The following is a 13,518-nucleotide window of genomic DNA, read 5'->3' as shown; positions in this document are numbered from 1 at the left end:
GTTTTCAAACTGGAGTCTGTGGCCCTCCAAGTGTCAGCGGATGTAGTGCAGGCGGTTATGTGAAAATAATTTTTTGATGAATATCACTAGCTGGAAAGAGATTACCATTGTGGATACCATTGTTATGTCTCTGCGTCCAGTATGAAGGAAGTATTAGTGCAATGACTGGAAGTCTACAGGAACAATTAGCATTCTAGCTGTTCCTGTTCAGCCGACTCTGGGGAAGTAGATAAAGGGCTTCATTGCCAAAACTATCTCTTTAATATGAAGAAAATTACAGTAATTGGACATAATTACAGAGTTTTTTTCTGTATAAAAAATTAGGCAGGGCATCTACAGTAAGTGGTCATTTTCGGTATGGAAAAACAGTAGTTTCAGTGAGTGTCAACTTAAATGACCAAAACCAGATAGAAAGCATGCAGAAAATACATTGATCAAATCAAATAAAAGCTAGACAGTCAGGGAGAATCAAAGTTCCAAAAAACGGGTATTCATGGCACATGCCCATTGATGTTCTTATAATTTTTGAGCTGAGGAACACAGCATTAGCCATGGCAAAATGCGTAGAATTGCAGAACATTTGCTTGTCTGACAGCTCTATACCAAACTGTGTAGAATTGCTGGAAATGTGCTTAAAAATGGCAACATTTTCTCACAGCTTCATGGAAGAATTTCGCTGGTTTGCCTGGGTGGGGGTCCCTGGGCAAGAAAAGTTTGAAAACCCCTGCTGTAGTGTATAGCCTTTGATCTATGTTTGTCCATGTATCTGCACCCAGATTTGACTACCCTATCAGGGGGAGTTGGAAATAGAAGCCAATGCATCCATGGGTTGGGTTTAGGGCAGGTGTCCCCAATTACATTCAGCTGCGGGCCGATTTTTTTGTTGGGCGGATGGCAAGGGGTCCGGAACATAGTTATAAATTATTTGTACACTGCAAATTGACCACAATAACCTCAAACAGATATCAAATTTGGCAAAAATAGAATAATTTCAAACCTTGATTACACTGGGATGACCATTTTGGAGGGACAAATATAATCGGTCTGCCTATTGGGGGTCCCTGGTTTAGGATGTCTAGCATGTCAAAGTTACACAGCATGCCATTTGGGGGCAGTAAAGCGAATGCGTCTGCAGCACTGTATAGTTTCTCAATCAGACATTAAATTGTCATAACACTGACATACTACATTCATGTTGTGATGTTCTTAAGGACGATTCTTCAGAGAGTTTTTCTCCCTTGAAAGATGTAGAGTAAGAATAAAATGCAAACCCTTTTCTGATCGAATGTGTGTGTCACGTGATGGGGCGTTTGCGTTTGGCTTCATATGTCATGACGTACGCCACACAAGCTGAGGGCTACACTGAATATGTCATGACGTACGCCACACAAGTCGAGTGCTACGCTGAATCCCTGCAGAACGATACATAAAGTATCCAATGATTTTGTTACTAATAACCTTATAAACGAAGAGTTGTAACAGGCTCAGGTGAGTAACGTATTAAAATGTGCATGTAGTCTAAACTGCTGTCAACAAAGTACAGGAGGTAACCTGGTGGTGCACACGTTGGCAATGTTTACAATGGTCCCCATTCATAACATCATGTAATCTGTATTTACCGTTATAAAAGTTATCAACAAATATTTTAAGCTATTATATAGATATTGATAGCCTAACAACTTTATTACGAAGACTTTATTGAATGTGTTCTTAAAACGAGGTTAAAGTCGTTTATGGCAACCATTATGCAGTGGTTGCCAAACTTTTTAGTCCCATACCCCTTCAAACATTCAACCTCCAGCTGCGTATCCCCTCTATCACCAGGGTCAGCGCACTCGCAAATGTATCCCCCCCCCCCCACTTCATTGTAAGCCTGCCCCACACACACACTATACGATGCATTTATTAAACATAAGAATGAGTGTGAGTTTTGGCCCTACCCGGCTCGTGGGAAGTGACAAAGAGTTCTTATAGGACCAGAGCTCATATAATATAATAATAATCAAGAATTTTGCTTTTTATTTAGCCATCTTACATATAAAACTCATCACAGGTAAATAGAAGGGTGTGCTTGAAAGGATGCATGTAACTCTGAAATGTTGGGTTGTATTAGAGAGAGTCTCAGTCTTAAATAATTTTCCACACACAGTCTGTGCCTGTATTTAGTTTTCATGCACGTGAGGGCCGCGAATCCACTCTCACATAGGTACGTGGTTGCAAAGGGCATCAGTGTCTTAACAGTGTGATTTGCTAAGGAAGGATACTCTGAGCGCAGCCCAATCCATAAGTCTGGCAGTGGCTTCTGATTAAATACAATTTTCACCGAACCGCTTGTTGCAATTTTGATGAGTCTCTCTTGTTCAGATATCAGTAAGTGGACTGGAGGCAGGGCATGAAAGGGACTGATGCGTCGTGAAACAGTGTTTTATAAAGCAATTGTCTGTATAGTTTTTTGGGGCCTTTTCCCCCAGCATTGTCCCAGTCATATCCGTGGCAGCAGGAAGAATTAAGTCCTCCACAATAGTATGGGGCTTGCCTGTCCTAGTCACTCGATAGCTCACCATATAAGACTATTCTAGTCCCTTCTTATTAATGGTGTCTTGTTTTGTACGCTTTGTACAAAATAATAAAACGCAGAACTACAGGATGTTTCTTAACATAACTCTTTATTAACTAGCTACAACTGCATGTTCGCCTATCTCCAACCATGATCAACTGGCCATGACCTAACCGTCTGGGTGGTCTTAACCAATCACCGCACAGTATGATACGGCGGTAAAATGCATCCAATTATAATTCAGTATGTATTCACATATGAATATTACAAATGGTATTGGTTGCTTTTATACGTGTCTTACTACTCGAAAGTCATCTTAACTCTCGCTCAAGAAACTCCCGTGGCTTATTTTTCAAATTGGCATGTTTTGTTTCTAAATGTCTGCGCAAGAGTGACGGTTTTGAGTTGTGAGATAGTACTTTTGCACATATAACACACTGTGGCTGAGGAAAGGCACTACTCCCAATACAAGTGAACCCCAAATCAATGTAACATTAGTTCTCATCACATTTGCGCCTCTTCGATGGTCTAATGTCCCTGTCTGTTGTTCGGTGGTTTCCCGGGTAAGGGGGCAGTAGCTCCTCGCCTGCATCAGATTCACATCTGTCAGTGTCCATGCTAGCTGGGCTAACAACAAATGTAGAATTACTGATGCTAGCATCTGATGTGCTTGTGGAAGCATAAGAAATTGTGTCGTCGACAGGTGCAGGTGTAGTACTGCCACTAAAGCTGGTATGTGTCTCTATGGACGCGGGCCTTACTTTTTAAAAACTATTTCATCGATTTTCGAGCAAACGGAATGAGCAGCAGCTACATACGGACTGTTAGTGGAATTCCAGCGAGTAACGGTTAATGTGATTGGATGCTAATTATTTGACTAGGCTACCTGTATTTTACATTGTTGTTATTTCACTGAACACTAGATGGTTTAGTTTTATTTTTGGCAGTGAAATGAGGCTACTCAGGCGAGAGAGAAACTCAACCAAATGTATAGCAACGTTAGAAAATATAAATGGACTGTTTGAAAATGTGAATAATTATTTTATATATATATATATATTTTATATTATCATTTTTGTTATATAAAGTATATCCAAGTAGATGGCATGTCAATGTGACATGCACTTTTTGCATAGCTGTGTGGTTACTTAGGCAATACCACGTATTCCTCTCTCCTAGTCAGTTTCTTGCATGACCAGTTCATACTACTATTAACACAGCCATAGAGATTATTGCTCTAAATCCCTGTTAGGGTTTAATATTTTTTATATTTTCCCGTTAGTTTACAAATGTTCCATCCCGAGAATAAATAACTTTTCTCCCTGGTAACCGCATTAAAATATGTTTGGATTTGATTGGAGCTTTGATCTACATGACAATTCTACCTAAACCCGATGAGCCCTACATTAAAGACATTTTATGAGCCCAAGACCAAAAAAAGGCCAAATGATTGTTCCTTTATCCAATACATAGCCTATGATATGTCTACCAGACATATCAAAACAGAAATATATAAAAAGGCCAAAGATGTAGCTATATATGCTCTCTTGGTTAAATAAATTAAACAAGCTCCAGTAGGCTAATCATTTTGATTTTGGACTGTATAACTTTACTGTATTTTATTATATGGAATTTAAATACGCACATCATTCAAACCATGAAGCTGGGAGAGAACATGCACTGCTGGTGTAGGACTTGCGGATTCATGCCCATAGGGGGCATAGGGACACATCCCCCTCAGATTTGTCCTGTTTAAAATAAAGATAACTTTTTTTATGTTTCTCTGTAATACTGCTAGCCACATAGCAATTTTATGAAGTTTGCTTTAGCTAGCCGATAGGTTTCCTTATCTCCCAACCTCATCACTAGCTACCAAGAAGCCATTTCATTCTATCAATCAAGTTAGTTATACAAGCTAGCTACTCTCTTATGTGGCAAGGTTGGTAGACTTTTTAGAAAAGCAAGCAATAACTAAATGTACTGAATAAGACCCATTCATTTCAATCTTTTACCCTGATTTTAGCAGAGAAGCATCCCTCCCCTCATATGAAGCATATGTGACCCTAGTTTCAAGCAGCTAGGCGGATGTCGCACGTCACTACTTCAGGAGAGACATTTGAACATAACGTACCAATCAAAAGTTTGGACACACCTACGTTCATTACTATTTTCTACATTGTAGAATAGTGAAGACATCAAAACTATGAAATAACACATATGGAATCATGTAGTAACCAAAGAAGTGTTAAATAAATCCAAATATATTTGAGATTCTTCAAAGTAGCCACCCTTTGCCTTGATGACCACTTTGCACACTGTTGGCATTCTCTCAACCAGCTTCATAAGGTAGTTACCTGGAATGCATTTTAATTCATTTCTTTCCTTTTTAATGCGCTTGAGCCAATCAGTTGTGTTGTGACAATGTAGGGGTGGTATACAGAAGATAGCCCTATTTGGTAAAAGACCAAGTCCGTATTATGGCAAGAACAGCTCAAATAAGCAAAGAGAAACGACAGTCCATCATTACTTTAAGACATGGAGGTCAGTCAATCCGGAACATTTCAATAACTTTGAACGTTTCTTCAAGTGCAGTCGCAAAAACCATCAAGAACTATGATGAATCTGGCTCTCATGTGGACCGCCACAGGAAAGGAAGACCCAGAGTTAACCTCTGCTGCAAAGGACAAGTTCATTAGAGTTAACTGCACCTCAGATTGCAGCCCAAATAAATGCTTCACAGAGTTCAAGCAACAGACATTGTGATGACCCTCCCACTCTGTCTGCCGTATTCTCTCTCTTTGTTCTTGTTTCCTTATTAGGATGCCGGTGGGCGGAGTTGGGAGGGTCGTCAGCTAGATGGGAAACACCTGGGCCCGGGTGTGTCCTGGGATAAAGAGACCTCTTCCACAGTCATTGGGAAGACTCTCTCCACGCAGACACCGTTGTTGATTTTGGTTGTAGTATTTTTGTGGCTTTTTGGTTATTTGCTTTTGCACCCTTCAACACCCTGCACTATTACATTCAGGCATGCAAAACACTCACTTACATTACTGATTACACACACCATTGTTAATTGTATTTAGTTTACTTTATTTAATAAATATATATTTTTGATACTTCCTTGTCTCCACGTTCTCTCCCTTTTGTTGCGAACTCTGAGCCGGTTCGTAACAACATCTCAACAACAACTGTACAGAGGAGACTGTGTGAATCAGGCCTTCATGGTCGAATTGCTGCAAAGAAACCATTACTAAAGGACACCAGTAAGAAGACGAGACTTGCTTGGGCCAAAAAACATGAGCAATGGACATTAGACCGGTGGAAATCTGTCCTTTGGTTTAATGAGTCCAAATTTTTGATTTCTGGTTCCAACATCTGTGTCTTTGTGAGAGACATTGTAGGTGAACGGATGATCTCCGCATGTGTGGTTCCCAATGTGAAGCATGGAAGAGGAGATGTGATGGTGTGTGGGTGCTTTGCTGTTGACACTGTCTCTGATTTATTTAGAATTCAAGGCACACTTAACCAGCATGGCTACCACAGCATTCTGCAGCTATATGCCAACCCATCTGGTTTGCGCTTAGTGGGACTATAATTACTTTTCAACAGGACAATGACCTAACACACCTCCAGGCAGTGTAAGGGCTATTTGACCAAGAAGGAGAGTGATAGAGTGCTGCATCATATGACCTGGCCTCCACTATCACCCGAATTCAATCCAATTGAGATGGCTTGGGATGAGTTGGACTGCAGAGTGAAGGAAAAGCAGCCAACAAGTGCTCAGCATATATGGGAACTCCAAGGCTGTTGGAAAAGCATTCCAGGTGAAGCTGGTTGAGAGAATGCCAAGAGTGTGCAAAGCTGTCATCAAGTCAAAGGGTGGCTACTTTGAAGAATCTAAAATATATGTTGATTTGTTTAACACTTTCTTTGGTTACCGTAAATTCCGGACTATAAGCTGCAACTTTTTTCCCATGCTTTGAACCTCGCGGCTTAAACAATGACGCGGCTAATATATGGATTTTTCCCGCTTTCAATTTTTTTCTAAAAAAAACCTAATTCTGTGACATGCTCAGTTTTTTGGTGGCATGAAGCTTTCATTAGACCAATGAAATTGCCGAACGGGTTAAGGTCAAACAACTTTTTTGTTTACTGTTTAGATTAAATTGAGCGCTGTCAAACTTCCCATCATTCTGATTACGGTAGTCATTTTGTCGCCCTCATCATGGCAAAGACACGGCGAAATGCATATGATGCAGCTTTCAAGTTGAAGGCGATTGATCTGGCTGTTGGAAAAGGAAATAGAGCTGTTGCACGGGAGCTTGGTCTTAATGAGTCGATAAGACGTTGGAAACAGCAGCGTGAGGAATTGACTCTGTGCAAAAAGACAACTAAAGCTTACCGCTAATTTTAAATTTTTTGTTACAAGCCGTGTTTCGTTTAAGCCTATTTATTTTTGTTACAAGCCGTGTTTCGTTAAAGCCTATTTATTTTTGTTACAAGCCGTGTTTCGTTAAAGCCTGTGTAAAGTTCATTTGTTTCAATGTACCGGTAGGCACCTGCTGCTTATAGACATGTGCGGCTTATTTATGTTGAAAATAATATATATTTTTTAATTTAGTGGGTGCGGCTTATTCAGGTGCGCTTAATAGTCTGGAAATTACGGTACTACATATTTCCATATGTGTTTCCTAGTTTTGATGTCTTTACTATTATTCTACAATGTAGAAAATAGTAAAATTAAGAAACAGCCTTGAATGAGTAGGTGTGTCCAAACTTTGGACTTGGACTGGTATGTATGTATGTATGTATGTATGTATGTATGTATGTATGTATGTATGTATGTATGTATGTATGTATGTATGTATGTATGTATGTATGTATGTATGTATGTACAGTTGAAGTCGGAAGTTTACATACACTTAGGTTGGAGTCATTAAAACTTGTTTTTCAACCACTCCACACATTTCTTGTTAACAAACTATAGTTTTGGCAAGTCAGTTAGGACATCTACTTTGTGCATGACACAAGTCATTTTTCCAACAACTGTTTACAGACAGATTATTTCACTTATAATTCACTGTATCACAATTCCAGTGGGTCAGAAGTTAACATACACTAAATTGACTGTGCCTTTTAAACAGCTTGGAACATTCCAGAAAATGGTGTCATGGCTTTAGAAGCTTCCGATAGGCTAATTGGCATCATTTGAGTCAATTGGAAGTGTACCTATGGATGTATTTCAAGGCCTACCTTCAAACTCAGTGCCTCTTTGCTTGACATCATGGGAAAATCAATATAAATCAAGAAGACCTCCACAAGTCTGGTTCATCTTTGGGAGCAATTTCCAAATGCCTAAAGGTACCACGTTCATCTGTACAAACAATAGTACGCAAGTATAAACACCATGGGACCATGCAGCCGTCATACCACTCAGGAAGGAGACGCGTTCTGTCTCCTAGAGATGAACGTACTTTGGTGCGAAAAGTACAAATCAATCCCAGAACAACAGCAAAGAACGTTGTGAAGATGCTGGAGGAAACGGGTACAAAAGTATCTCTATCCACAGTAAAACGAGTCCTATATCGACATAACCTGAAAGGCCGTTCAGCAAGGAAGAAACCACTGCTCCAAACCGCCATAAAAAAGCGGGACTACAGTTTGCAACTGCACATGGGGACAAAGATCGTACTTTTTGGAGAAATGTCCTCTTGTCTGATGAAACAAAAATAGAACTGCTTGGCCATAATGACCATCATTATGTTTGGAGGAAAAAGGGGGATGCTTGCAAGCCGAAGAACACCATCCCAACCGTGAAGCACGGGGGTGGCAGCAGCATGTTGTGGGGGTGCTTTGCTGCAGGACGGACAGGTGCACTTCACAAAATAGATGGTATCATGAGATAGGACAATTATGTGGATATCTCAAGACATCAGTCAGGAAGTTAAAGCTTGGTCACACATGGTCTTCCAAATGGACAATGACCCCAAGCATACTTCCAAAGTTCTGGCAAAATGGCTTAAGGACAACAAAGTCAAGGTATTGAATTGGCCATCACAAAGCCCTGACCTCAATCCTATAGAAAATTTGTGGGCAGATCTGAAAAAGTGTTTGCGAGCAAGGAGGCCTACAAACCTGACTCAGTTACACCAGCTCTGTCAGGAGGAATGGGCCAGAATTCACACAACTTATTGTGGGAAGCTTGTGGAAGACTACCCAAAACGTTTGACCCAAGTGAAACAATTTAAAGGCAATGCTACCAAATACTAATTGAGTGTATGTGAACTTCTGACCCACTTGAAATGTGATGAAAGAAATAAAAGCTGAAATAAATCATTCTCTCTACTATTATTCTGACATTTCACATTCTTAAAATAAAGTGGTGATCCTAGCTGACGTAAGACAGGGAATTTGTACTAGGATTAAATGTCAGGAATTGTGAAAACCTGAGTTTAAATGTATTTGGCCAAGGTGTATGTAAACCTCAACTGTATGTATTTATATTCATTATTTTTATGACAATGTGTTTTTTCGCAGAAAGGCCTTCTGGAACATCTGAACTTTCATGCGCCTTAATAACAAACTTGTATGCTATCTGTAAATGCAAATACAATTGTTAAATTATGAGACTAGTTGCTTTAACCACTGAAAAAGTCAGGAACCTTCCCACTAGTCATGATTGGCTGAGAAAATGGATAGGCTGGACAAATGAAATTGTGTTTGTCACATGCGCCGAATACAACAGGTGTAGACCTTACATTGAAATGCTTACTTACAAGCCCTTAACCAACATTGCCATTCTAAGAAAAAAAGTGTTAAAGTATTCACAAAAATAAACTCAAGTAAAAAATAACAAGTAATTAAGGAGCAACAATAAAATAACAGAAGCGAGGCTATATACAGGGGGTACCGGTACAGAGTCAATGTGTGGGGGCACAGGTTAGTCTAGATAATTGAGGTAAAGAGACTGCTGTTAAGGAGGCTTTTGGACCTAGACTGGGCGTTACGGTACCGCTTGGCATGCGGTAGCAGAGAGAACAGTCTATGACTAGGGTGGGATGAGTCTTTGGCAATTTTTTGGGCCTTCTGACACCGCCTGGTATAGAGGTCCTGGATGGCAGGAAGTTTGGCCCCAGTGATGTACTGGGCCGTACGCACAACCCTCTGTAGTGCCTTGCAGTCGGAGGCCGAGCAGTTTCCATGCCAGGCGGTGATGCAACCAGTCAGGATGCTCTCTGGTGCAGCTGTGGAACTTCTTGAGGATCAGAGGACCCATGCCAAATCTTTTCAGTCTCCTGAGGGGGAAGAGGCGTTGTCGTGCCCTCTTCACGACTGTCTTGGTGTGTTTGGACATGCCGAGAGATGAGTTTGGATTGGTCTGCCATGTAACCCTCTTATGTCTATAACATTAGCTGCTCAATATGTATAGCTAAACAAAAGCCATAGTAGCAAGGTTGAAATATATAACGTTAGCCATAGAGAACTGCGAAAGTGTTGCTGCTGCTCTCAACATTGCTAAGACTTAAGAAGGTGTGAACGATACTGAATAGCTGTAGACAAAGAAGAGCTCGCCAGTAGGTGTACCAAGACATTCAAGGGACATTTTCTTTAAAAGTTGGGGTTACAAATGTATCAACTTTCAAAGATGAATTACTTTCCCATTGTTCCTCAACTGTAGTATATCATATACCATTTTGTAGCTCTGAGTCACTACTTTTATCCAATGTAAAAAATAAATAAAAACAAAAATATTTCAAATACCGCTACATAAGACCGACTCAGGTGGTCGGTCACATATTTCGTTTCTTAAAAAAAAAAAAAAACTCCGGTTGCAGGTTGATGTTTTACTGTCATGAGTAATTTTCCTGGATGCTGAACTGAGCAATTTGGCCATAGATAGGTCAGCTACATATCGTTGTCCATATTTTCATCATTGTAATGACATGCTTTAATAATATAGGACTAGAATAAGATGCAGACGACTTTCACTTCTCTTCAGGAAGATTGAATGGTTATGGATCTGAACAAGTATCTGCTATAGCCTACCGTTATCGTGCGTTCTCCTTTCAAACTCCCTGTGAGTTCTATTGGCTGCGGTATTTAATATTCAACAAACAAGAGCTTGCATCCCTCTTCGAATAGTCTATTAGTATTAAAAAAAATCTCCAGCAAAATATTCTGGTCTAGCTTTTCCTGGGACTCCAAGAGCTAAGGAGCGTTTTTTAAAGAGAGGCCAGTGGAGCGCAGGTGCGTATTGCGCAAGAGACAGAGGCTATAAATTAGACGCTTATGCATAACCCATTATTCATTAGCTAAATATACTGCTCACTTAAATAACACATCCTAGATCTGAATGAAATAAATAATCTTATTAAATACTTTTTTCTTTACATAGTTGAATGTGCTGACAACAAAATCACACAAAAATAATCAATGGAAATCCAATTTATCAACCCATGGAGGTCTGGATTTGGAGTCACACTCAAAATTAAAGTGGAAAACCACACTACAGGCTGATCCAACTTTGATGTAATGTCCTTAAAACAAGTCAAAATGAGGCTCAGTAGTGTGTGTGGCCTCCACGTGCCTGTATGACCTCCCTACAACGCCTGGGCATGCTCCTGATGAGGTGGCGGATGGTCTCCTGAGGGATCTCCTCCCAGACCTGGACTAAAGCATCCACCAACTCCTGGACAGTCTGTGGTGCAACGTGGCGTTGGTGGATGGAGCGAGACATGATGTCCCAGATGTGCTCAATTGGATTCAGGTCTGAGGAACGGGCGGGCCAGTCCATAGCATCAATGCCTTCCTCTTGCAGGAACTGCTGACACACTCCAGCCACATGAGGTCTAGCATTGTCTTGCATTAGGAGGAACCCAGGGCCAACCGCACCAGCATATGGTCTCACAAGGGGTCTGAGGATCTCATCTCGGTCCTAATGGCAGTCAGGCTACCTCTGCGAGCACATGGAGGGCTGTGTGGCCCCCCAAAGAAATGCCACCCCACACCATGACTGACCCACCGCCAAACCGGTCATGCTGGAGGATGTTTGCAGGCAGCAGAACGTTCTCCACGGCGTCTCCAGACTCTGTCACGTCTGTCACATGTGCTCAGTGTGAACCTGCTTTCATCTGTGAAGAGCACAGGGCGCCAGTGGCGAATTTGCCAATCTTGGTGTTCTCTGGCAAATGCCAAACGTCCTGCACGGTGTTGGGCTGTAAGCACAACCCCCACCTGTGGACGTCGGGCCCTCATACCACCCTCATGGAGTCTGTTTCTGACCATTTGAGCAGACACATGCACATTTGTGGCCTGCTGGAGGTCATTTTGCAGGGCTCTGGCAGTGCTCCTCCTGCTCCTCCTTGCACAAAGGCGGAGGTAGTGGTCCTGCTGCTGAGTTGTTGCCCTCCTACGGTCTCCTCCACATCTCCTGATGTACTGGCTTGTCTCCTGGTAGCGCCTCCATGCTCTGGACACTACGCTGACAGACACAGCAAACCTTCTTGCCACAGCTCGCATTGATGTGCCATCCTGGATGAGCTGCACTACCTGAGCCACTTGTGTGGGTTGTAGACTCCGTCTCATGCTACCACTAGAGTGAAAGCACCGCCAGCATTCAAAAGTGACCAAAACATCAGCCAGGAAGCATAGGAACTGAGAAGTGGTCTGTGGTCCCCACCTGCAGAACCACTCCTTTATTGGGGGTGTCTTGCTAATTGCCTATAATTTCCACCTGTTGTCTATTCCATTTGCACAACAGCATGTGAAATTTATTGTCAATCAGTGTTGCTTCCTAAGTGGACAGTTTAATTTCACAGAAGTGTGATTGACTTGGAGTTACATTGTGTTGTTTAAGTGTTCCCTTTATTTTTTTGAGTAGTGTATATATATGAAGTCCAGGATCCAGTTGCAGAGGCCATGCTATTCTGTGTCTAAGTGTACTCAGCTTTTCTTTACATGTTCATCTCATGTTTACCGGAGGATTATCTTCCACTGATTTGGTGATGACTTTATTAACCTGCTATTGTTTTCATGTTGTTGTCTGTTAGGTGTGTGCTGGCAGTGATCATTGTGGTGAATCTCCAGGGAGCGCTGCGCAAGTTTACAGACATCCCGCGGATGTGGCGTGTGAACCGTGTGGATGCCGCCATCTGGCTGGTGACCATGGCAACCTCAGCATTGGTTGGGGTGATGGTCTCAGCCTTCCGTGTGTTGGGGCGCACTTAGAGAGCCCAGGCCTTAGAGCTGGGCTGGGCCGGCCAACGGGAGCTTTACGTGGACCTGGCATCCTACAAGGGCCTGCAGACCCAGCCTGGGGTGGCCATCTTCCGCTACGAGGCGTCAATCTACTATGCCAACCAGAGCCTGTTCCAAGACGACTCTGTACCGCCGCCTGGGCCTGGACCCCGTCAAGGAGAACGCCCAGCAGAGGAAGCTGGAGAAACAGAGGACGAAACAGGATGAAGTAGCCATGACAGCAGGAGATGAGGACAGGACTAAGATTAATAAAGAGACCGAGTTGACCAACCAAAATCTTCCTATCAAGACAACTTCCACTCTGTGGTTATAGACTGCAGCCCCGTGCTGTTTCTGGACACAGCAGGGGTGAATGCATTGAAGGAAGTCTGTAAGGATTATAAGGTGTTGGGGGTCCAGGTTTTCCTGGCCCAGTGTAATACCTCAGTACTGGAGTCACTGGACAGAGGTGGCTACTACCCTAAGGAAAAGGAGGAAAACATGTTTTTCACCATTAGCAATGCCGTCCACTACTCACAGAGCCTCTCATCTCAAAATGTAGAATGTGACACGTCCTGTTAACTGCTTTAAAGATTGTATATCTACAGAAATAGATCTTAATACTAATGTAGGGTAGCACAATTCTGGGAAGTCCCTCGTTTTCCTGAAATCCCAGTTTGAGAATTCCCGGAATCAGAAGGGCAGGAAATCCTGAATCCTCCAAC

Source organism: Salmo salar, chromosome ssa05 (genome assembly GCF_905237065.1).
Source record: "Salmo salar chromosome ssa05, Ssal_v3.1, whole genome shotgun sequence".
Lineage (NCBI taxonomy): Eukaryota > Metazoa > Chordata > Actinopteri > Salmoniformes > Salmonidae > Salmo > Salmo salar.
The sequence above is the reverse complement of the archived record's forward strand: the minus strand, read 5'-3'. Positions refer to the sequence as shown.